This window comes from Saimiri boliviensis, chromosome 2, assembly GCF_048565385.1.
Source record: "Saimiri boliviensis isolate mSaiBol1 chromosome 2, mSaiBol1.pri, whole genome shotgun sequence".
In the NCBI taxonomy this organism is placed as follows: domain Eukaryota; kingdom Metazoa; phylum Chordata; class Mammalia; order Primates; family Cebidae; genus Saimiri; species Saimiri boliviensis.
In genome coordinates this window covers 108,898,837-108,921,720 of record NC_133450.1, presented here as the reverse complement: position 1 = coordinate 108,921,720, position 22,884 = coordinate 108,898,837, and the positions used below count along the sequence as shown (strand labels likewise).

Below are 22,884 nucleotides of genomic sequence, written 5' to 3'. Positions count from 1 at the left end.
GACTGGGGTATAAAGATGGTTCAGAAACTCAATATTATAATGACTATGGAAAAATCTCTTAATGTGCCTGAGACTCAATTCTTCATGAGTAATAAAAATACTTACCTTATAGGGTTTAGGTATAAATAACACAATGACTTATAACAAACTGTATAAACTCTAAATTTTACAGAGATTTTAATTACCATATAAACATTTCTCAAACCAGTTAATTTAGTCAACATGTTAGATGCTCCTTGGTAGGTCACTGCCCTGAAGATATCTACTCAGTAAGAAATATCATTCCTTAACTAAAAGCTAAAGAGAACCTCTTCCAGTTTTATGAACAAACCATACAGGTTATCAAGAAGGGAAGCAGAAAACTATGTAAGGTTGATTGCGGTAGTTCACACTTGTGGTCCTGGCACCTTCGAAGACTGAGGTGGGTGGATTGCTTGAGGCCAGGAGTTCAAGACCAGCTTTGCCAACATGGCAAGAACTTGTCTCTACTGAAAATACAAAAATTGGCTGGGTGTGGTGGTACACACCTGTAATCCCAGCTGCTCGAGAAGCTGAGGCATGATTATTGCTTAAACTGGGAGGGAGAGGTTGCAGTAAGCCAACATTGTGCCACTGCACTCCAGCCTGTGTGACAGAGCGAGACTCTACCTCAAAAAAAAAAAAAAAAAAAAGTAAAAATATTTTGGTTTTAGATAATTTTAGCTATAAAACATATAGTTTCCTAATAGTAAAATTCTAAATAAAATAGAAAAAGTGGATAAAGATAAAACCCCAAATCCAATAATAACCAACTAGAGATTCCATCTATAACACAAAACTTAAGGATAACTTTAATAAAAAATGTACTATCTACAACAGTGATACAAGATTTAAATAAATGAAAAATGCTTTTTTTTTGGAGACAGTGTCTCACTCTATTGCTCAGGTTGGAGCGCAGTGGTATGATCACGGCTCACTGCAGCCTCATCCTCGTGGGCTTAAGCAATCCTCCCTGCTCAGCCTCCTGAGTACCTGGGACCACAGGCATGCACCACCATATGTGGATAATTTTAAATATTTTGTAGAGATAAGGTCTTGCTATGTTTCCCAGGCTGGGCTTGAACTTTGGGCTCAAGCAATCCTCCCTCAGTGGGGTCTCAAAGTGCTGTGATTACAGGTATAAGCCACCATGTCTGGCCTGAAAAATACGGTTTCTTGATGGTATGTCACATTTTTTCAAGTTAATCACCTTCATTTCACTGAAAAGCCCAATCATTCTAAAATTTAGCTTGAGGAATAATCATTAATTCATTTATTCATTTAACCAACAATTCCCTAAGAGTCTACTAAGTGCCAGGAACTGCTATATATTATAGACACAATAGTGATTCAGTGCTGTAAAGGACAAGTACATGGTGCTACATATCATGGGCATATTGGACACTGTGTAAGTCAGAGAAGGCATCTCTAAATTGATTAAAATGGATTTTAAGAATAAATGGAAGTTAACTAGGAGAAGGAAGGTAGGGAGACAGTGTTACAGGGAAAAGGGAAGAAGGAAAAGCATTTGCGGCACTTGAAGAGACCTAAGTGAGCTGAAAAGAATCCAGGGTAACTGGAGTACAGAGAGAGTGAGTAAACATGAAATGATGATGTAGAGGTAGACAGGGTTCTACATCAAAGAAAAAAATTTGTAAGCTGCTTAACAATCATTTTAAGAAAAGAATAAAATGATTAAATTTTATTAGAAAATGTTACTGCAGTATTAGAACACCCTGGAAGGGAGGCAGAGCCAAAGTAGGGAGATGAGTTAAGAAAGTATTTTAGTAATAGAGACGGGAGATACTGGCATTTTGAATTTGATTTTTGGTGGTAAAGGTGGAGAAAATGGACAGCCTAAAGCCACATATAAGAGGTAAAATGGACTTAGGTTCTAGACTAGCTATGACGGGGGTGGTGGTGAGGTGAGAGTAGGCAAGAATAACTCCTCAATTTTCTGGGTTCTGGAAACATGGTACAGCTTCTTTTTTTACTGGGACAGGGAAAATGAAAATCAGGAAAATTTTTGGGGGCTGTGTGGAGGCAGATAATGAGCTTGTACATGTTGAACTTGAGGTGACTTTAAGATGGTCAAGTCTTTCTAAACCTAGAATAGCAATAAATTGTAAAGTGATAAATTTATGACTATATAAAAATAAAAAACTTGACATCCAACAGCATACCACCCTAAAAAGGGCAAACCAACATTCTTAGAAAAATGTGTAACAAATGCTTACAGTTAAAAAAAAATTAATATATAAGATCATCCCATGTAAGTTGAGAATAAAAACATGAAGAATCCAAGAAGTAAATGTGAAAAGGTTATAAAACATCTAATGTAGAACATGTCAAGGAAAACATCAGAGGGATTACTAATGGAAAAATCTAATTTTTCTTGACCTTTAAAAAGTTTTAGTCACTCGAGTAAATCTAGACAACTTTACATATGATTCTAAATGTATTTTAAAAAACATTTCAAAGACAGATATCAAACAAAAAAACCACATTTTTTTCCATTACATTACCACATTTTTTTCCATTCTACCTCCTGGGTTCAAGCAATTCTCTGCCTCAGTCTCCCAAGTAGTTGGGATCACAGGCACCTGCCACCACACCCGGCTAATTTTTGTGTTTTTAGTACAGACAGGGTTTCACCATCTTGGCCAGGCTGGTGTTGAACTCCTGACCTCATGATCCATCCACCTCAGCCTCCAAAGTGCTGGGATTACAGGTGTGAGCCACCACACCCAACTTATCCTTTCATTATTCTAAAGTTACTACCATATCCATGAATTATAAAGAGGTTAATTTGTTTCTTAAAAAGAAAAAAAAATTAAAGACTTCAAAAAGAATGAATAATTGGCTTTGGAGAATATAAGGTTTTATATAAATTGAAAGAATATCACACTCAATTTCTCATAATATTCAGAGAGGGGAGGGTCATACAATCTCATTATTTTTCTCTTTTCAACTCAATTTCCATTCATTACAATCACCTATCCATAGCACTGTCTGCTGGTATTAAAATAACATATGTAAGAGACTTTTACTTCCTCTACAAAGAATTAAACAGTCAAACTGCCTTCCCACTGCAAACAACTATAAAACTAGAAAAAAAATAATTGTTTTCAGACATTAGACAATAAGCAATATAGACTCTGATTCTGAAAGACGGGGAAAAAATAAGGTGTGCACTATATATAATTGCCTCAGATTATGGCCTGGAGAGAGTTCTCAGGTTACAACACAGCCTGGTAGTCTTTGTGGAGCCTGGTAGTCTTTGGGGAGTTGGCAGGCTAGAATTTTAGGGCAGTGTACCAGAGACAAACTGTACAGAGAGAGCTTCACAGATTTGCAAAGACTTGATTGGCTGAGTAATGATTTGCACATGTGTGGGGCAAAACTATAAGGCTGAAGAGAGTACCACTAGAAAGCAGTAGAGTCCACACAGTGGTAAGGAAACATGGCTCACAACTAGGAGAAAAATCCATCAACAGAAATATACTCAGAAATGGCAAATGAACGACTTAGGGCAAGAACATAAATCAGCTATTAAAACTATACTCCATAAAACGATTCATCAATAAAAAGAATATGGATTGGAAAGGAAGAAGCCTAAGTATCCTTATTTGCCAATTACATGATCATTTATACAAAAATTCTAAAAATCTAAAAAAAGCTCTGAGTTTAGTAAGGTTAGTGAGTTTAGTAAGGTCACAGAATACAAGGTCAATATATAAAAATCAAATGCAGGCTGGATGTGGTGGTGCACACCTGTAATCCCAGCACTTTGGGAGGCCCAGGTTGGTAGATCACGAGTTTAAGAGATTGAGACCATCTGGCCAACGTGGTGAAATCCAAGTAGTTAATGTGAAAAGGTTATAAAACAGCTAATGTAGACCATGTCAAGGAAAACATCAGAGGCATTACTAATGGAAATAATCTAATTTCCGTCTCTACTAAAAATACAAAAATTAGCTGGGTGTGGTGGTGAGGACATGCAGTCCCAGCTACTCGCTAGGTGAGGCAGGAGAATGGCTTGAACCTGGAAGGTGGACGTTGCAGTAATCCGAGATTGTGCCACTGCACTCCAGCCTGGAAACAGAGTGAGACTCCATGTCAAAAACAACAAAAACTGTGTTTCTATATGCTAGCAATGAACACCTGGAAATTAAAATTTTAAAAAACTATAGTAGTATCAAAAATATAAAATATTTTGGATTAAACTGAACAAAAGTTTAGGTCCTATACAATGAAAACTATAAAACACTGTTGAAATAAAATCAAACAAGATCTAAGTAAATGGAATGTCATGTCTGTTGGTTGGAAGATTCAATACTGTTAAACATGTCAAATCTCCCCAAATTAATCAACAGACTCAACACAATCATAATAAAAACCCAGCAGCTCATTTATAAAATTTATAAAAAAAAAGCAAATAAACCAGCATAGCAAAACCATTTAGAAAAGAACAAAGTTAGATTGCTTACACTATGTGATGTCTAAACTTATAAAGCCACAGACTGAAGACGGGGTAGCATTACTGGCTTAAACACAGATAAACAGATTACTGTAACAGAATTCAGAAACAGACTCATGCCTATATGGTCTTTGTGTCCACATCACATCTAAGATATGAGAAATAAAATGACTATTCACATTTTTGACAAAGGTGAAAAGTCAATTCCACAGAAAAAGAATAGTTTTAAAAAGAGTGTCAGGGTGATTAGATCCTCAGCCCATACCATATAGAAAAACTAAAGTAAAATCGATTATCCACCTAATGTAAGAGCTGAAAGTATAATATACTACTACTAAAGAAAATACAGTAGCAAAATCTTCATAATCTTTGGTTAGGCAAATTGTTTTTTTTAGATAACACACAAAAACCATGAATCATTAAAGAAAAAACAATGACAGGCAAATCCAAGCTGGACAAATAAGACCAGCTCTGGAGTATAGTTCCCAGCGAGGACAACGCAGAGGTTGAGTGATCACCACATTTCCAAACGGGTTACTGCTGCCCACAGACCAGGAGATTCCCGGGCTGAAAAGCACAAGTTTCCAGCATGGCTGAGGTGCAGTGGGTCTCCACACAAAAACTCATACAAATCTGGGTGGCTGTTTCAACTGGCACCTGGAACGCCTGGGAGACAGAGCCACCCATTCAACTGAAAAAAAGGGAGCTGAAACAGGGAGGAAGATGATCTGGCTTGGCAGGTCCCACCCCCACAAAGACCAGCAATCTGAAACACTATGGATTAAGGGTTTCACAGCAAGCGCAGCTGGACCCGGGATGGTCCAGCTCTGTGGGGGGAAGGGCGTCTGCCATTACTTAGGCAGTCCACCACTACTGAGGCAGTCCGCCACTACTGAGGCAGTCCACCATTACCGAGGCAGTCAGCCATTATCGAGGCAATACACCATTACTGAGGCAGTTCTAACTACACCTCTATAAACAAAACCGTAAGGAAGTTCACATAGTAGCTGGGCAGAGCCCATGGCAGCTCAGTAACACCTCTGCTGGCAGACTGTAACTAGGCTACCTCCTCGCTGGGCAGGGCATCTCTGAAAAAAAGCAGCAGCATGTCAGGAACTTATAAATAAAGCCATATCTTCCCATGACAGAGGACCTGGGAAAAGAGGCAGTTATGAGTTCTGCTGCAGCAAACTTAAATGTACTTGCCCAGCAGCTCTGAACAGAACAATGGAGCTCATAGCTCAGCACTTGAGCTCCTATAAGGGACAGACTGTCTACTCAAGCAGCTCCCTGACACCCGTATATCCAAAGAGACACCTCATAAAGGAGAGCTCAAGTTGATATCTGGCAGGAATCCTTGTGGGACGAAGATAACAGAAGAAGGAACTGGCAGAAACCCTTACTGTTCTGCAGCCGCCACAGGTGATCCCCAGGCAAGCAGGGTCTGGAGTGGACCTCCAGCAGTCCTATAGCAGAGGGACCTGACTCTTAGAAAAAAACCCCAAAAAAACCCAGAAATAAATAAATTCATCATTAACAAAAAGGATGTTCACTCAGAGACCCCATCCGAAAGTCACCAAATACAAAGACCACAGGTAGATAAATCCACAAAGGAAAGAAACCAGAGAAAAAAGGATTAGAAAACAAAAACCATAATGCCTCTTGTCCTCCAAGGGTTCACAACTCCTCAGCAGCAAGAGAACAAAGCTGGATGGAGAATGAGGCTAAGGAATTGACAGAAACAGGTTTCAGAAGGTGGGTAATAACAAACTTCTCTGAGCTAAAAGATCATGTTCTAACCCAATGCAAAGAAACTAAGAACGTTGAAAAAAGGTTTGACAAAATGCTAACGAGAATAAACAGCTTAGAAAAGAATATAAATGATCTGATGGAGCTGAAAAAAAAAACATGAGAACTTCATGAAGCATACACAGGTTTCAATAGCTGAATTGACCAAGCAGAAGAAAGGATATCAGAGATTGAAGATCAACTCAATGAAATAAAAAGAGAAGGTAAAATTAGAGAAAATAGAGTGAAAAGAAATGAACAAAGCCTCCAAGAAATATGGAATTACATGAAAAGACCTAATCTACATTTGATAGGTGTACCTGAATGTGATGGAGAGAATGAATCCAAGCTGGAAAACACTCTTCAGAATATTAGCCAGGAGAACTTCCCCAACCTAGTTAGGTAGACCACCATTCAAGTCCAGGAAATACAGAGAACACCAGAAAGACATTCCTCAAGAAGAGCAACCCCAAGGCACATAATTGCCAGATTCACCAGGGATGAAAAGAAGGAAAAACTGCTAAGGGCAGCCACAGAGACATGTTGGACTACCCACAAAGGGAAGCCCATGAGACTCACAGTGGATCTCTTAGCAGAAACTCTACAAGCCAGAAGAGAGTGGGGGCCAATATTCAACATTTTAAAGAAAAGAACTTTCAACCTAGAATTTCATATCCAGCCAAGCTAAGCTTCATAAATGAAGCAGAAAAAAAATCCTTTACAGACAAGGGATTGCTGAAGGAGTTCATCACCACCAGGCCTCATTACAAGAGCTCCTGAAAAAAAGCAAACATAGAAAGGAACAACCAGAAGCAGCCACTCCAAAAATGTACGAATGGTAAAGACCATCGACACAATGAAGAAACTGTGTCAACTAAAGGACCAAACAACGAGCTAGCATAGAAATGGCAGGATCAAATTCATACATAACAACATTAACCTTAAATGTAAATGGGCTAAATGCCCCAATCAAAAGACATAGACTGGCAAATTGGATAAAAAGTCAAAAATCCATCATTGTGCTGAATCCAAGAAAGCCATCTCACATGCAAGGGACACACATAGGTACAAAATAAAGGGATGGAGGAAGATTTACCAAGCAAATGGAGAGCAAAATAAAGCAGGAGTTGCAATCCTAGTCTGTGATAAAACAGACTTTAAACCAACAAAGATCAAAAGAGAAAAGAAGGACATTACATAATGGTAAAAGGATCAATGAAGCAAGAAGAGCTAACAATCCTAAATATATATGCACCCAATACAGGAGCACCCAGATACATAAAGCAAGTTCTTAAGGACCTACAAAGAGACTTAAGACTCCCATAGTGGGAGACTTTAACACTCCACTGTCAATATTAGACAGATCAATGAGACAGAAAATTAACAAGGGAATCCAGGACTTGAACTCAGACCTAGACCAAGCAAACCTAATAGACATTTACAGAACTCTCCACCCCAAATCCACAGAATATACATTCTTCTCAGCACCACACTGCACCTACAGTAAAATTGACCACATTTTTGGAAGGAAATCACTCCTCAGCAAATATAAAAGAACGGAAACCATAACAAACAGTCTCTCAGACCACAGTGCAATCAAATTAGAACTCAGGATTAAGAAACTAACTCAGAACCACACAACTTCATAGAAACTGAACAACTGGCTCTTCGATGTTGATTGGATAAACAATGGAATGAAGGCAGAAATAAAGATGTTCTTCGAAACCAACGAGAATGAATACACAATGTACCAGAATCTCATGGACATGTTTAAAGTAGTGTCTAGAGGGAAATTTATAGCAATAAATGCCCACGTGAAAAGCAAGGAGAGATCCAAAATTGAACACTGTATCATCAAAATTGAAGAGCTAGGGGAGCAAGATAAAAAAACTCAGAAGCTAGCAGAAGACAAGAAATAACTAAGATCAAAGCAGAACTGAAAGACATAGAGACACAAAAAACACTTCAAAAAACCAACAAATCCAGGAGCTCGTTTTTTGAAAAGATCAACAAACTAGACTGCTAGCCAGATTAATAAAAAAGAAAAGAGAGAAGAATCAAATAGATGCAATAAAAAACGGTAAAGGGGATATCTCCACCGATTACACAGAAATACAAACCACCATCAGAGATTACTACAAACAACTCTATGCACATAAACCAGTAAACCTGGAAGAAATTGATAAATTCCTGGACGCTTGCACCCTCCCAAGCCTAAACCAGGAAGAAGTTGAAACCCTGAATAGACCGATAGCAAGGGCTGAACTCGAGGAAGCAATTAATATCTTATCAACCAAAAAGAGCCCAGGTCTAGATGGGTTCACAGCCGAATTTTACCAGATGTACAAAGAAGAACTGGTACCACTCCTGAAACTATTCCAAACAATCCAAAAAGAGGGAATCCTTCCCAAATCATTTTATGAGACCAACATCATCCTGATACCAAAACCCAGCAGAGAATAAACAAGAAAAGGAAACTTCAAGCCAATATCCATGATGAACACAAATGCAAAAATCTTCAATAAAATACTGGCAAACCAACTGCAATGGCACATCAAAAAGCTTATCCATCACGATCAAGTAGGCTTCATCCCAGGGATGCAAGGCTGGTTCAACATATTTGAGTCTATAAATGTAATCTAGCAGATAAACAGAACCAAAGACAAGAACCATGAAGATACCCTATTTAATCTCCACTGTTGTCTCTACTCACACCTGAAAAAATGCAGCCTACTAGCTATGAGTGATTCAAAAGCACATCCCCACACAAGAGGTAGGAATCCTCATTTTCTCAATCTCTTCAAAGAAAGAGCAATAGAAAGGTATATAGAGGCAGGGAAAAATGAACTTAGCCATGGTTTATGTATCTTGTCCAAACAGCAACTTTTCTCTACTTATTTCCTATAACATACTCACAGAATTTGAGATGACTATGATGGTGTTTATTCCATTCTTTTAGTTTCCCCAATCTCCACCACTTACATCAAGGTCTGGGTATTTCTTCTTTTCTCTTCCTCTTCCATTGGGCCACTCAACATACAATGTAGACAGATTATCCACATTTTCCAAGACATCCATCCTTTTATCTACTCTCCTTAATCTCCCCCTTTTGTACTATTTCAACCATTTAGTTAAAAAATTCCCTTAATTATAATATTAGCGATTTCTACTTATCAAAGTCACAGAAGGGGACCCAGAAGGTCATTTAATGTACTCCGGTTGAATAGGTACTATTTTATGTATTGTATGTGGTAAAGAGCATTTATCTCCTAGTGATGGAGTGTGAAGATCTTATGAATTAAAAAATAAAAGGGGAAAAATAACCTTTCACTCTCATGGCTAATGACAAAGACTTTTAGGGAAAAGTGTTAGTACTTAAGAAATTTTTGGTACAATGGTGACTATACCTCCATTCTGGTTACTAGTAGTTAAAAATAAAAGTAGGGTTTAATAAAATACTTCCAAGTTTATTTATCTCAAAGCTGTTATTTGAATTTGATGGATATCTACTTCCCTTTTAAATTGTGACTAAAATCTTGTAATGTCATTGTACCAGGCACTTAAAATTTATTGTCAAGCAACAATGAATTTTCTCAGCTACTCTGCAATCTAGAACTCCTTATCATTCAGATCATGACTCAGTGCTTCTGTATGCACTGAAATAATCTAGTCAGTGTTAATCAAATGAATGTCACAATTGCCAGTACTGGAAAACTGCATATGAAAGATTTTGTCCATTCATTTTATTTTCTTAATCAAATTTATTTAACCCTCCCCAATCCAAGAGTTTTCACTAACTTGAAATCTATTCACTGAGTTATGCTCATTGTCAAATTCAAAGTGTAACAGGTTAATTTTTCTTGACATATGTTAAAAATATTAAATATTACATCTGCTAGACACAAATCATTTAAGTATTTATAATTATTTTCTTTTTCATATACTGACAATGCTGGCTTGCATGAAGCAGTTAGTGTCTCTCATTGATTTAGACAATCAACATAAATCATATTATAATTAGCAAGAATATTATTTATATTTTCAAGGGGCTGCCTGTAAGAAATGAAGGGAGATAAAAGAACACTGAATAGGAAATTAAATGTTCAAAATGCAATAGTTCTCTTGAGTTAGTTTTCTTATTTGTAAAATAAACAAGTATTTTTATTTTTATAAATTTAGGGGTACAAGTGCATTTTTGTTACACAGGTATATTGTGTAGTGGTGAAGTCTGGGCTTTTAGTGTAACTATTACCCAAATGATGTACATTGTAGCCAAAAGCTAATTTCTAATCTCTTATCTGGCTTCCATCCTCCCACCTTTTGGAGTTTCCAATGTCTATCATTCAGTCTACAGGTAGACATTATTGAGCTCCCACTTATAAGTGAAAACGTGGTATTTCTCTTTCTGAGTTTTTTCACTTAAGCTAATGGCCTCCATTTCTATCCATGTTGCCATAGAAGACATGATTTCATTCCTTTTAATGGCTGGGTATTATTCCACGATGTCTATGCACCACATTTTCTTTGTCTGCTGATGGACACGACTTTGCTACTGTAAAAAGTGCTGCAATAAACATATGAATGCAGATATCTTTTGATGTAATGGTTAATTTTCTTTTGGGTAGACACATAGTAATGAGATTGCTTGATTGAATGACAGTTCTATTTTTAGTTCTCTGAGAAATCTCACTACTGTTTTCCATAGAGGTTTTACTAGTTTACAGTGTGTGTTTCCCTTTCTCTGCACCTTTGCCAACATCTGTTATTTAAAAAAAAAAATCATCTATGCTGTGCTTATTCATCCCTCTCACTGCCAACCTTTTGACAACCACTGATCTTTTACTGTCTCCAGTTTTGCCTTTTCCAGAATGTCATAAATTGGAATCATATAATATTACAGTATTACAGCCTTTCCAGGTTGGCTTCTTATTCACTTAGTAATATGCAAAATAGTACAGCCACTTTGAAAGATACTTTGTTTCCTCCATGTCTTTTCATGGCTTAACAGGTTTTATCTTTTTCGCATGAAATAGTATTCCATTGTTTCAATGTACCAAAGTTGATTTATCCATTCACCTACTGCAGGACATTTTGGTTGCTTCCAAGTTTTGGCAATTAATAATAAAGTTGACATAAACATTTGTTTGCAGGTTTTGGTGTGGGCTTAAGTTTCAACTTCTTTAAAAGTAAATACCAAGGGGCTCAACTGTCATAAAGTATGGTAAAAGTATGCTTAATTTTGAAAGAAACTGCCAAATGTCTTTAAAAGTGGCTATATCATTTTGCATTCCTACCAGCAATGAATAAACAGTGCCTGCTGATCCACAGCTTCACCAATACTTGGTGATATGTTTTGGAGTTTGGGTTTTTGCTAATTTTATAGGTGTGCGGTGGTATCTCATTGCTATTTTAATTTGCCAGCCCCTGATGACATGATGTTGAGTATCTGTTCATATGCTTATTTGCCATCTTTTTTTTTTACTATTTTAAAAATTATTATTATTCTTTAAAACTCTCTCCAAGTTTTCAGTAAATACCTTTTTTTGATGAGGGTCTTTTCAGATCTTTGGCTCACTTTTTATTGGGTTGTCTTCTTATTGTCGAGTCATTGTACATTTTTGAATACAGTCCTTTATCAGATATCTCTTTGGCAAATATTTCTTCCTAGTTGGTGCTTCTCTTTTTATTTTCTCAACAATGTTTCTTTGTAGGGCAAGAATTTTTAAATTTTAATGAAGTCCAACTTATCAGCTACTTTCTTCATAAATTGTATTTTTGGAGTTGTAGCTCAAAAGTCACTGCCAAACCCAAGATCATTTAGGTTTTCATCCTGTGTTATCTTCTATGAGTTTTATAATTTTGCATTTACATTTAGGTCTGTGATTCCATTAGAGCTAATTTTTGTACAGGTATGAGGTGCAATTCTAAAACTTCTGCACATGGATTGTTGTTCTAGCACCATTTGTTGAAAAGATTTCAATATCTTATTTACTGATTGTCAATGTTTAATTTCCACATATTTGTAAATTTTCCTTTTATTGATTTCTAGTTTTATATTACTGTCATCAGAAAACATATCTGACATGATTTCAATCCTCTTAAGTTTGTTAAGACTTGTTTTGTAGCCTAACATGTCATTTATCCTGGAAAATGCTCCATGTATGCTTGAGAAGAATGTGTATTCTTCTGCTGTTGGATGGAATGTTCTGTATATGTCTGTTAGGTCCATTTGGCCCATAGTTTTGTTAAAATCCAGTGTTTTCTCACTGATTTTATGTCTAGATGATTTATCCACTCTTGGGAGTGGTGTCTTCATGTCTTCTATTATTATTGTAATGTTTATTTTTCTCTTCAGGTATATTAATATTGGCTTTATATATTTAGGTACCCAGATACTGGATGCATATATATAATTGTTACATCTTTCTGATTGTCCCGTTTATCATTCTATAACAATCTTGTCACTTGTGTGTTTTTGACTTACAGTCTATTTTCTAAGATGTAAGTATAGGCACTCCGGCTCTCTTTTAATTACTATTTGATGGAGTATCTTTTCTGATTCCCCCACTTTCACCCTCTATCTGTCCTTAAAGCTGAGTCTCTTATAGGCAGCACACAGTTGGATATTGTTTTTTAATTCATTCAGCCTCTCAATGACTTTTGATAATGGAATTTAATCCATTTACATTTAAAGTAATAATAGTAATACTATTGTCATTTTATTTGTAGTTTTTCATTCCTTTCTTCTCTTGCTGTCTTCCTTTGTGATTTGATAATTTTTTTTTTTGGTAGTGCTATGTGTTTATCTTTTGTTTATCTACTACAGGCAAAACTTGGAGATATTGCAGGTTCACTTCCAGACCACTATAATAAAGTGAATATTGAAATAAAGGGTCACATTTTTTTTAAGTTAATATAAAAGTTATGTTTACACTATTATGTAGTTTTATTAGGTTTGCAACAGCATTATGTCTAAAAAAGCAACATATATATCTTAACTAAAAAATACTTTATTGGTAAAAAATGCTAACTATCACCTGAGCCTTCAGCAAGTTGTAATCTTTGGCTGGTAGAATGTCTTGCCCCAATATTGGATGGCTGATCACTGATCAGGGTGATGGTTATTGAAGGTTTGAGTGACTGTTACAACTTCTTTTTTTTTTTTTTTTTTTTTTTGAGACGGAGTTTCGCTCTTGTTACCCAGGCTGGAGTGCAATGGCACGATCTCGGCTCACCGCAACCTCCGCCTCCTGGGTTCAGGCAATTCTCCTGCCTCAGCCTCCTGACTAGCTGGGATTACAGGCAAGCGCCACCATGCCCAGCTACTTTTTTGTGTTTTTTTAGTAGAGACGGGGTTTCACCATGTTGACCAGGATGGTCTCGATCGCTCGACCTCGTGATCCACCCGCCTCGGCCTCCCAAAGTGCTGGGATTACAGGCTTGAGCCACCGCGCCCGGCACTGTTAAAACTTCTTAAGACAACGAAGTTTGTTGCATCTGTTGACTCTTCCTTTCATGAAAGATTTCTCTGTAGCATGCTATGTTGGCTTAACAGCTTTTTATCCACAGTAGAGATTGTTTTTACAAATTTGACTCAACCCCCTTAAACTCTGCTGTTACTTTATCAGCTAAGTTTATGGAATATTCTAAAGCCTTTGTTGCTATAATTTCAACAATATTCACAGTATCTTCATTAGAAGTAAATTCTGTTCTCAAAAACCACTCTTTGCTCTTCCATAAAAAGCAACTTCCTATGCATTCCAGTTTTATGATGAGATTGCAGCAATTTATTCAAATCTTCAGGCTCTACTTCCGATTCTAGTTCTCTTGCAATTTTCCACCCCATCTACAGTGACTTCCTCCACTGAAGTCTTGAACCCCTCAAATGGTCCATGAATGCTGGAATTAGCCTCTTACAAAGTCCTGTTAATGTTGATATCTATTCCTATGAATCATGAATGTTTTGAGTGGCATCTAGAATGGGTGAATTATTTTTAGAAGGTTTTCAGTTTACTTTTCCCAAATCCACCAGAGAAATCACTATCAATGGTGGCTATAGTCTTATGAAATGTCTTCCTTAAATAATAAGACTTGAAAATAAAAATTAATTCTTGGATCCATGCAGAACAGATGTGTTCAGAAGCATGAAAACAACATGAATCTCTTGGTTCATCTGCACCAGAGGTCAAGTGACCACATACACTGTCAATGAGATGTAAGTTTAAAAGGAATCTTGTTGAAGGCAGTAGCTCTCTACAGTGGGCTTAAAATATACAGTAAATCATGATGTATACAGATGTGCTATCATCTACACTTGGTTGATCCACTTACGGAGCACAGGCAGAGTAGATTTAGCATAATTCTTAAGGGCCCTAGGATTTTGGGAATGGCAAATGAACACTGTCTTCAACTTAAAAGTGACGAGATGCATTAACTTCTAATGAGAGCCAGCCTTCCCTTTGACGCTTTAAAGTCAGGTACTGGCTTGTCTCTGACTATCAAAGTCCTAGATTTTATCTTCTTGAAATAGAAAGCTATTTTTTCTACACTGAAAAATCTGTTGTTTACTGTAACCACATTCATCAATGACCTTAGCTAGATCTGCAGCTTCCACAAAAGCATCTGCTGATTCAGCTTGCATTTTTATAGAGATAACTTTTTTCTTTAAGCCTCATGAACCAACTCTACTAACTTCAAACTTTTTCTCCTGCAGCTTCCTCACCTCTCTCAGCCTCACAGACTTAGAGCATTAGAGCTTTGCTCTGGATTAGACTTTGGATTAAGGGAATGTTGTGGCCAGTTTCATCTTCTATCCAGACCACCAAAACTTTATCAGCAATAAGGCCATTTCCCTTTCTTATCACTCATGTGATAGATGGAGTAGCACTTACACATTCTTTCAAAACCTTTTCCTTTGCATTCACAACTTGCCTATTTGGTCCAAGAGGCCTACCTTTTGGCCTATCTAGGCTCTTGAAATGCCTTCCTTATGAAGCTTAATCATTTCTAGCTTTTGGCTTGAAGTGAGAGACATGAGACTCTTCCTTTCACTTAACACTTAGAGGTCACTGCAGAGTTACTAGTAGTCCTAATTTTTTCTTTGTTTCTTTTTTTGAGACAGGGTCTTGCTCTGTTGACCAGGCTGGAGTGCAGTGGTGTTAATTGCAGCTCATTGTAGCCCTGATTTCCCATATTCCAGTGATCTTCCCACCTCAGCCTCTCGAGTAGATGGCAACACAGGTGTAGGCCACTATGCCCAGCTAATTTTAAATTATTTTGTAGAGATGGGGTCTATATGCTCACCAGGCTGGCCTTAAACTCCTGAGCGCAAGTGATCTTCCTGCCTTGGTCTTCAAAAGTGCTGGGATTACAGGTGTGAGCAACTGTGCCTGGCCAACTCGTCTAATTTCAATATGGTGGCTCAATGAGAGGGCAAGAAACGGGGGAAGGGCCAGTCAGTAGTCAGAACACACACATTTATCAGTTAATTTAACTATTTTCTATAGGTGTGGTTCATGGTGTACCAATGCAATTACAATAGTAACATCACAGGTTACTGATAACAGATCATGTCACATATAACAGGAGTGGGCTCAGTGTGATGGCTTACATCTGTAGTCCAAGCACTCTGTGAGGCCAAGATGAGGATCTCTTTAGCACAGCAGTTGAGGTTGCCATTAGCCATGATCATGCCACTGCACTCCACTCTGGGTGTCACAGCAAGACACTGTTTCTAGAAAACAAGAACAACAACAACAAAGATATAACAACAAACACGATGTGAGCACCTGATACTGGACAAATGGTGCCAATACAGTTGTGAGATGCAGGGTTGCCACAACCTTAATTTGTAAAAACACAGTATCTGTGAAGTGCAATAAAGTGAGCCTAATAAAACAAGGTATGGCTTTATGTGTTTTTGTTTCATGATTATCATGTGACTTACATAAATGATCTTATATATATATAATAGTGCATTTTAACATAACAGTATAATTGTATGTAAAAACTATACACATTTACTCTTGCATACTTTGCTACTGATTTTCTAATTTTAATATTCCATATCAACTAATTATTGGATTATTCCTAATACAATTGGCTTTTTTTTTTTTTTTTGGAGACAGAGTCTTGCTCTGTTGCCCAGGCTGGAGTGCAGTGGTATGATCTCAGCTCACTGCAACCTCTACCAACTCAGTTCAAGTGATTCTCCTGCCTCATCCTCCCAAGTAGCTGCGATAACAGGCACCTGCCACCATGACTGGTTAATTTTTATGTTTTTAGTAGAGACGGGGTTTCACCATGTTGGGCAGGTTGGTCTCGAACTCCTGACCTCAGATGATCTGTCCGTCTCAGCCTCCCAAAGTGCTGGGATTACAGGTGTGAGCCACCATGTCCAGTCTAATACTGTTGGCTTTTAACATTTATATCAGAGTTACAGTGATTTATTTACCAGTAGTACAATATTATTCTCTATTTGTTTATATATTTGCTAGTACATTTTTTACTGTCATGTGCTTTGTGTTATTTATTATTCTTTTGTTTCATGTTGAAGAACTCCCATCACCATTTCTTGTAAGGCAGTTCTAGTAGTAATAAACTCCTTTAGCTTTTGTTTATCTGGGAAAATCCTTCTCTCCATTTCTGAGGGATAGCTTTGCTGGGTACAATATTGTTGGTTGACAGCCTATTTTTTTTTCTTTCCTTTCACCACTTATCTCACTTACCTTTTGTCTTTGATTTTTGACAATCTGATTATGGTATGTGTTGATTTAGAGTTGATCCTGTTTGGTATTCTTTGGGCTTCATGAATCTGGATATAATTTCTCTCACCAGATTTGGGAATTTTCACTCATTATTTCTTGAAACAGCTTTCTGCTCCTTTTCTACTTCTGGATTGTCTATTGCTTATCTTTGCTTGATAGAGTTCCATGGCTTCACTCCTTTTCATTCTTTTTATTTTGCTCTGCTAACTTGGTAATTTCAAATGACCTGTTTTCAAGTTAACTGATTCTTTCTTCTGCTTCATCAAGTCAGCTGCTTGTTGAACTCCTGTAGTGAATTTTTAAGTTCGGTTACTGTATTCTTGAGCACCAGTATTTCTTTTTCACTGTTTCTCTTTGTTAATATCCTTACTTTTCTCATGTATTGTTTTCCTGATTTCATTTAGTTTTCTACCAGTGTTTTCATGTAACTCAGTGAGCTTAAGAGGATTAATTTAGGACTTCCGCCAAGATGGCCAAATAGGAACAACTCTGGAGAGCAGTTCCTAGAGAGAGAGAGACCCATAAGGCTAGTGATCTCCACACTCCCAAATGAGGTACCAGGTTCATTACAATGGGACTGATCGAGCAGTGGAAATAGGCCAAAAAGGGTGAATGGAAGCTGGGAGGGAGTAGCCCAAACTGGGCTAACCAAAGCAGGGTGGTGTACTACCTCACTCGGGAAGTGCAACTGGCCCAGAGGATTGAGGACCATACCCCCTTGGCACTCCAGTTCAGATATTGTGCTTCTCCCATGTCCTCTGCAACCTGTAGCACAGGAGAATGCTGCCGGGCTGAAAAGCGTGAGCTATCAACACAGATCTGAGTGACAGCTTTGGCCAGCCTGGCACCACCAGTTGTCAGCACAGACATGCATGGAAGTTTTGACTAATGACAGTGTTTGCGAGATGAAACTACCTGTCCCCCAGAAAGAGGGAGAGCTGAAAACAGGGACACAGGTGGTAAGGCTTGGCAGGTCCCACCCTCATACGTCCAGCAAACTGAAGCCCTCTTGCTAGAGTTTTGCAGCCAGCACATCAGTTTGAACTCGACCCTGGACGACTGAGTTCTGTGGGAGGAAGGACACCCACTATTGGGAATGTGGGTCTAACCTCACCTGTGTAAACAAAACCCAGAGAAAGATTACCCAGCAGCTGGGCTAAGCCTGAGGCAGCCCAGAAGCAGCACCTCTGCAGGCAGACAAGTGACAGACTACCTCATCAAGTGGCTTCCTGACAACTGCATAACCAAAAAAAAAAAAAAAAAAACACCTCATACAGGAGAAGTAGCTTCAACTTCAACAGAAAGGACATCACTCAGAGATCCCATCCAAAATCACTAACCTCAAAGATCAAAGGTAGATAAATTCATGATGATGGGAAGAAACCAGTGCAAAAAGGACAACATTATTAAAGACCAGAATGCCTCTCCACCAAGGGACCACAACTCCTCACCAGCAAGGGAGCAAAACAGGATGGAGAATGAATTTGACGAATTGACAGATGCAGGCTTCAGAAGGTAGGTAATAAAAAATTTCTGAGCTAAGGGAACATGTACTAACCCAATACAAAGAAACGAAAAACTTTGAAAAAAGGTCAGACAAAATGCTAACTAGAATAACTAGTTTAGAGAAGAATATAAACAACTTGATGGAGCTGAAAAACACAGCATGAGAACTTCATGAGGCATACACAAGTTTTAATAACTGAATCAATTAAGCTGAAGAAAGGATATCAGATTAACCCAATAAAACAAAATGAGAAGACAATATTAGAGAAAAAAGAGTGGAATAAGAAATGAACAAATCCAAGAAATATGGGATTATGTGAATAGACTTAATCTACGCTTAATCGGTGTACCTGAATGTGATGGGGAGAATTAATCCAAACTGGAAAACACTCTTTAGGATACTGTCCAGGAGAAATTACCCAACCTAGCAAGGCAGGCCAACATTCAAATATAGGAAATACAGAGAAAAACACAAAGATACTCCTCAAGAAGAGCAACTCCAAGGCACATAATCGTCAAGATTCACCAGGGCTGAAATGAAGGAAAAAATGCCAAGAGCAGCCAGAGAGAAAGGTCGGGTCACCTACACAGGGAAGCCCATCAGACTCACAGTGAATCTCCTGGCAGAAACCCTACAAGCCAGAAGAGAGTGGGAGCCTATATTCAACATTCTTTTTTTTTTTTTTTTTTGTGAGACGGAGTTTCGCTCTTGCTACCCAGGCTGGAGTGCAATGGTGCGATCTCGGCTCACTGCAACCTCTGCCTCTTGGGTTCAGGCAATTCTCCTGCCTCAGCCTCCTGAGCAGCTGGGATTACAGGTGCGCGCCACCATGCCCAGCTAATTTTTATTATTTTTAGTAGAGACGGGGGTTTCACGATGTTGACCAGGATGGTCTCGATCTCTTGACCTCGTGATCCACCTGCCTCGCCCTCCCAAAGTGCTGGGATTACAGGCGTGAGCCATCGCGCCCGGCATTCAACATTCTTAAAGAAAAGAACTTTCAACCCAGAATTTCGTATCCAGCCAAACTATGCTTCCTAAGTGAAGGAGAAATAAAATCCTTTACAGACAAGCAATTGATGAGAGATTTTGTCACCACCAGACTTGCCCTAAAAGAGGTCCTGAAGGAAGTACTAAACATGAAAAGGAACAATCAGAACCAGCCACTCCAAAAATGGACTAAAGGGTAAAGACCAACAATGCCATGAAGAAAATGCATCAACTAATGGGCAAAACAGCCAACCAGTAACAAAATGGCAGGATCAAATTCAAATATAACAGTATTAATGTTAAATGTAAATGGTCTAAATGCTCCAATCAAAGACAGACTAGCAAATTGGAAAAAGGGTCAAGACCCATCAGTGTGCTGTATTCAGGAGACTCATCTCATGTGCAAAGACACACATAGACTCAAAATAAAGGAATGGAAGAAGATTTACCAAGCAAATGAAGAGTAAAAAAAAAGCAGGGGTTGCAATCATAGCCTCTGATAAAATGAACAAAGATCAAAAGAGACAAAGAAGGGCATTACGTAATAGTAAAAGGATCAATGCAACAAGAAGAGCTAACAATCCTAAATATATATGTTCCCAATAGAGGAGCATCCAGATACATAAAGCAAGTTGTTAACAACCTACAAAGAGACTTAGACTCCTGCACAATAAGAGTAGGAGACTTTAACACTCCACTGTCAATATTAGAGAGATCAATGAGACAGAAAATCAACAAGGATATCTAGGACTCAAATGCAGATCTGGACCAAGCAGACCTAATAGACATCTACAGAACTCTTCAACGGAAATCCATAGAATATACATTCTCAGCACTACATTGCACTTACTCTAAAATTGACCACATAATTGGAAGGAAATCACTCCTCATCAAATGCAATACAATGTAAATAATAACAAACAGTATCTCAGACCACAGCACAATCAAATTAGAATTGAGGATTAAGAAACTTACTCAAAACCACACAACTACATGGAAACTGAACAACTTGCTCCTGAATGATACACGGATAAATAATGAAATGAAGGCAGAAATAAAGATGCTCTTCGAAATCAGTGAGAATGAATACACAACGTACTAGAATCTCTGGGACATATTTAAAGCAGTGTCCAGAGGGAAATTTATAGCAATAAATGCTCACATGAGAAGTGAAGATAGATCTAAAATTGACACCCCATCTTCAAAATGAAAGAGCTAGAGGAGCAAGATCAAAAAAAATTCAAAAGCAAGCCGAAGACAAGAAATAACTAAGATCAGAGCAGAACTGAAGAAGATACAGACAGAAAAAATGCTTCAAAAAATCAATAAATCCAGGAGCTGGTTTTTTGAAAAGATCAACAAAATAGACTGCTAGCCAGATTAATAAAAAAGAAGAGAGAGAAGACTCGAACAGATGCAACAAAAAATGATAAAGGAGAGATCACCACCAAATCCTTGGAAGTATAAACTATCAGCAGAAAATACTACAAACAGCTCTATGCACATGAACCAGTAAATCTGGAAGAAATGGATAAATTCCTGGACACTTGCACCCTCCCAAGATTAAACCAGAAAGAGGCTGAAAGCCTGAACAGACTAATAACAAGGTCTGAAGTTGAGGCAGTAATAGCCTACCAACAAAAAAAAGTCCAGGTCCAGACGGGTTCACAGCCGATTTCTACCAGACATACAAAGAGGAGCTGGTAACATTCCTTCTGAAACTATTCCGAACAATACAAAAAGAGGGAATCCTCCCTAACTCATTTTATGAGACCAACATCATCCTGATACCAAAACCCGGCAGAGACACAACAAAAAAAGAAAACTTCAGGTCAGTATCGATGATGAACACAGATGCAAAAATCTTCAATAAAATACCGGCAACCCAACTGCAACAGCACATCAAAAAGCTTATCCATCACGATCAAGTAGGCTTCATCCTGGGGATGCAAGGCTGGTTCAACATATGCAAGTCTATAAACATAATTCACCAGATAAACAGAACCAAAGACAAAAACCACATGATTATCTCAATTGATGCGAAGAAGGCCTTTGACAAATTTCAACAGCATTTTATGCTAAAAACTCTGAATAAACTAGGTATCGACGGAACGTATCTCAAAATAATAAAAGCTATTTATGACAAACCCACAGCCAATTATCATACTGAATGGGCAAAAACCGTAAGCATTCCCTTTAAAATCTGGCACTAGACAAGGATGCCCTCTGTCACCACTCCTATTCAATATAGTATTGGAAGTTCTAGCCAGAGCAATCAGGCAAAAAAAAAAAAAAAAAAAAAAAGGGTATTTAATTAGGAAAAGAGGAAGTGAAACTGTCTCTATTTGCAGATGGTATGATCATATATTTAGAAAACCCTATCATCTCAGCCCAAAACTTCCTTAAGCTGATAAGCAACTTCAGCAAAGTCTCAGCATACAAAATCAATGTGCGGAAACTGCAACATTCCTATACATCAATAACAGACAAACAGAGAGCCAGGTCATGAGCGAACTCCCATTCACAATTGCTACAAAGAGAAAAAAGTACCTAGGAATACAACTAACAAAGGATGTTAAAGACCTCTTCAAGGAGAACTGCAAACCACTGCTCAAGGAAATGAGAGAGGACTGAAAGAGATGGAAAAACATTCCATGCTCATGGTTAGGAAGAATCAATATAGTGAAAATGGCCATATTGCCCAAGGTAATTTACAGATTCAATGCTATCCCCATCAAGCTACCATCAACCTTCTTCACAGAACTGGAAAAAATCACTTCAAACTTCCTATGGAACCAAAAGAGAGCCCACATAGCCAAAATAATCCTAAGCAAAAAGAACAAAGCTGGAAGCATCACGCCACCTCACTTCAAATTACACTACAAGGCTACATTAAATCAAAACAGCATGGTACTGGTACCAAAAGAGAGATACAGACCAATGCAACAGAACAGAGGTTCCGGAAGCAACACATTTACAACTATCTGATCTTTGACAAACCTGACAAAAATAGGCAATGGGGAAAGGATTCCCTGTTCAATAAATGGTGTTGGGAAAACTGTCTAGCCATATGAATAAAACAGAAACTGGATTCCTTTCTTACTCCTTATTCTAAAATTAACTCCAAACGGATTAAAGATTTAAACATAAGACCTAACACTATTAAAACCCTAGAAGTACACCTAGGCAATAGCATTCAGGACATAGGCACAGGCAAGGACTTAATGACTACAACGCCAATAGCAATGACTACAAAAATCAAAATAGACAAATGGTATCTAATTAAACTTAAGAGTTTCTGCAGAGCAAAAGAAACTATCATTTGAGTGAACCGG

General features: G+C 37.9%; 1 protein-coding gene across 1 annotated transcript in view; it reads right to left on the bottom strand.

Annotated features, from left to right (window-relative positions):
• Window positions 1–22,884, bottom strand: part of FBXO33 (F-box protein 33) — a 47,208-nt gene that overhangs the window by 9,628 nt on the left and 14,696 nt on the right. The window lies entirely within an intron of this gene.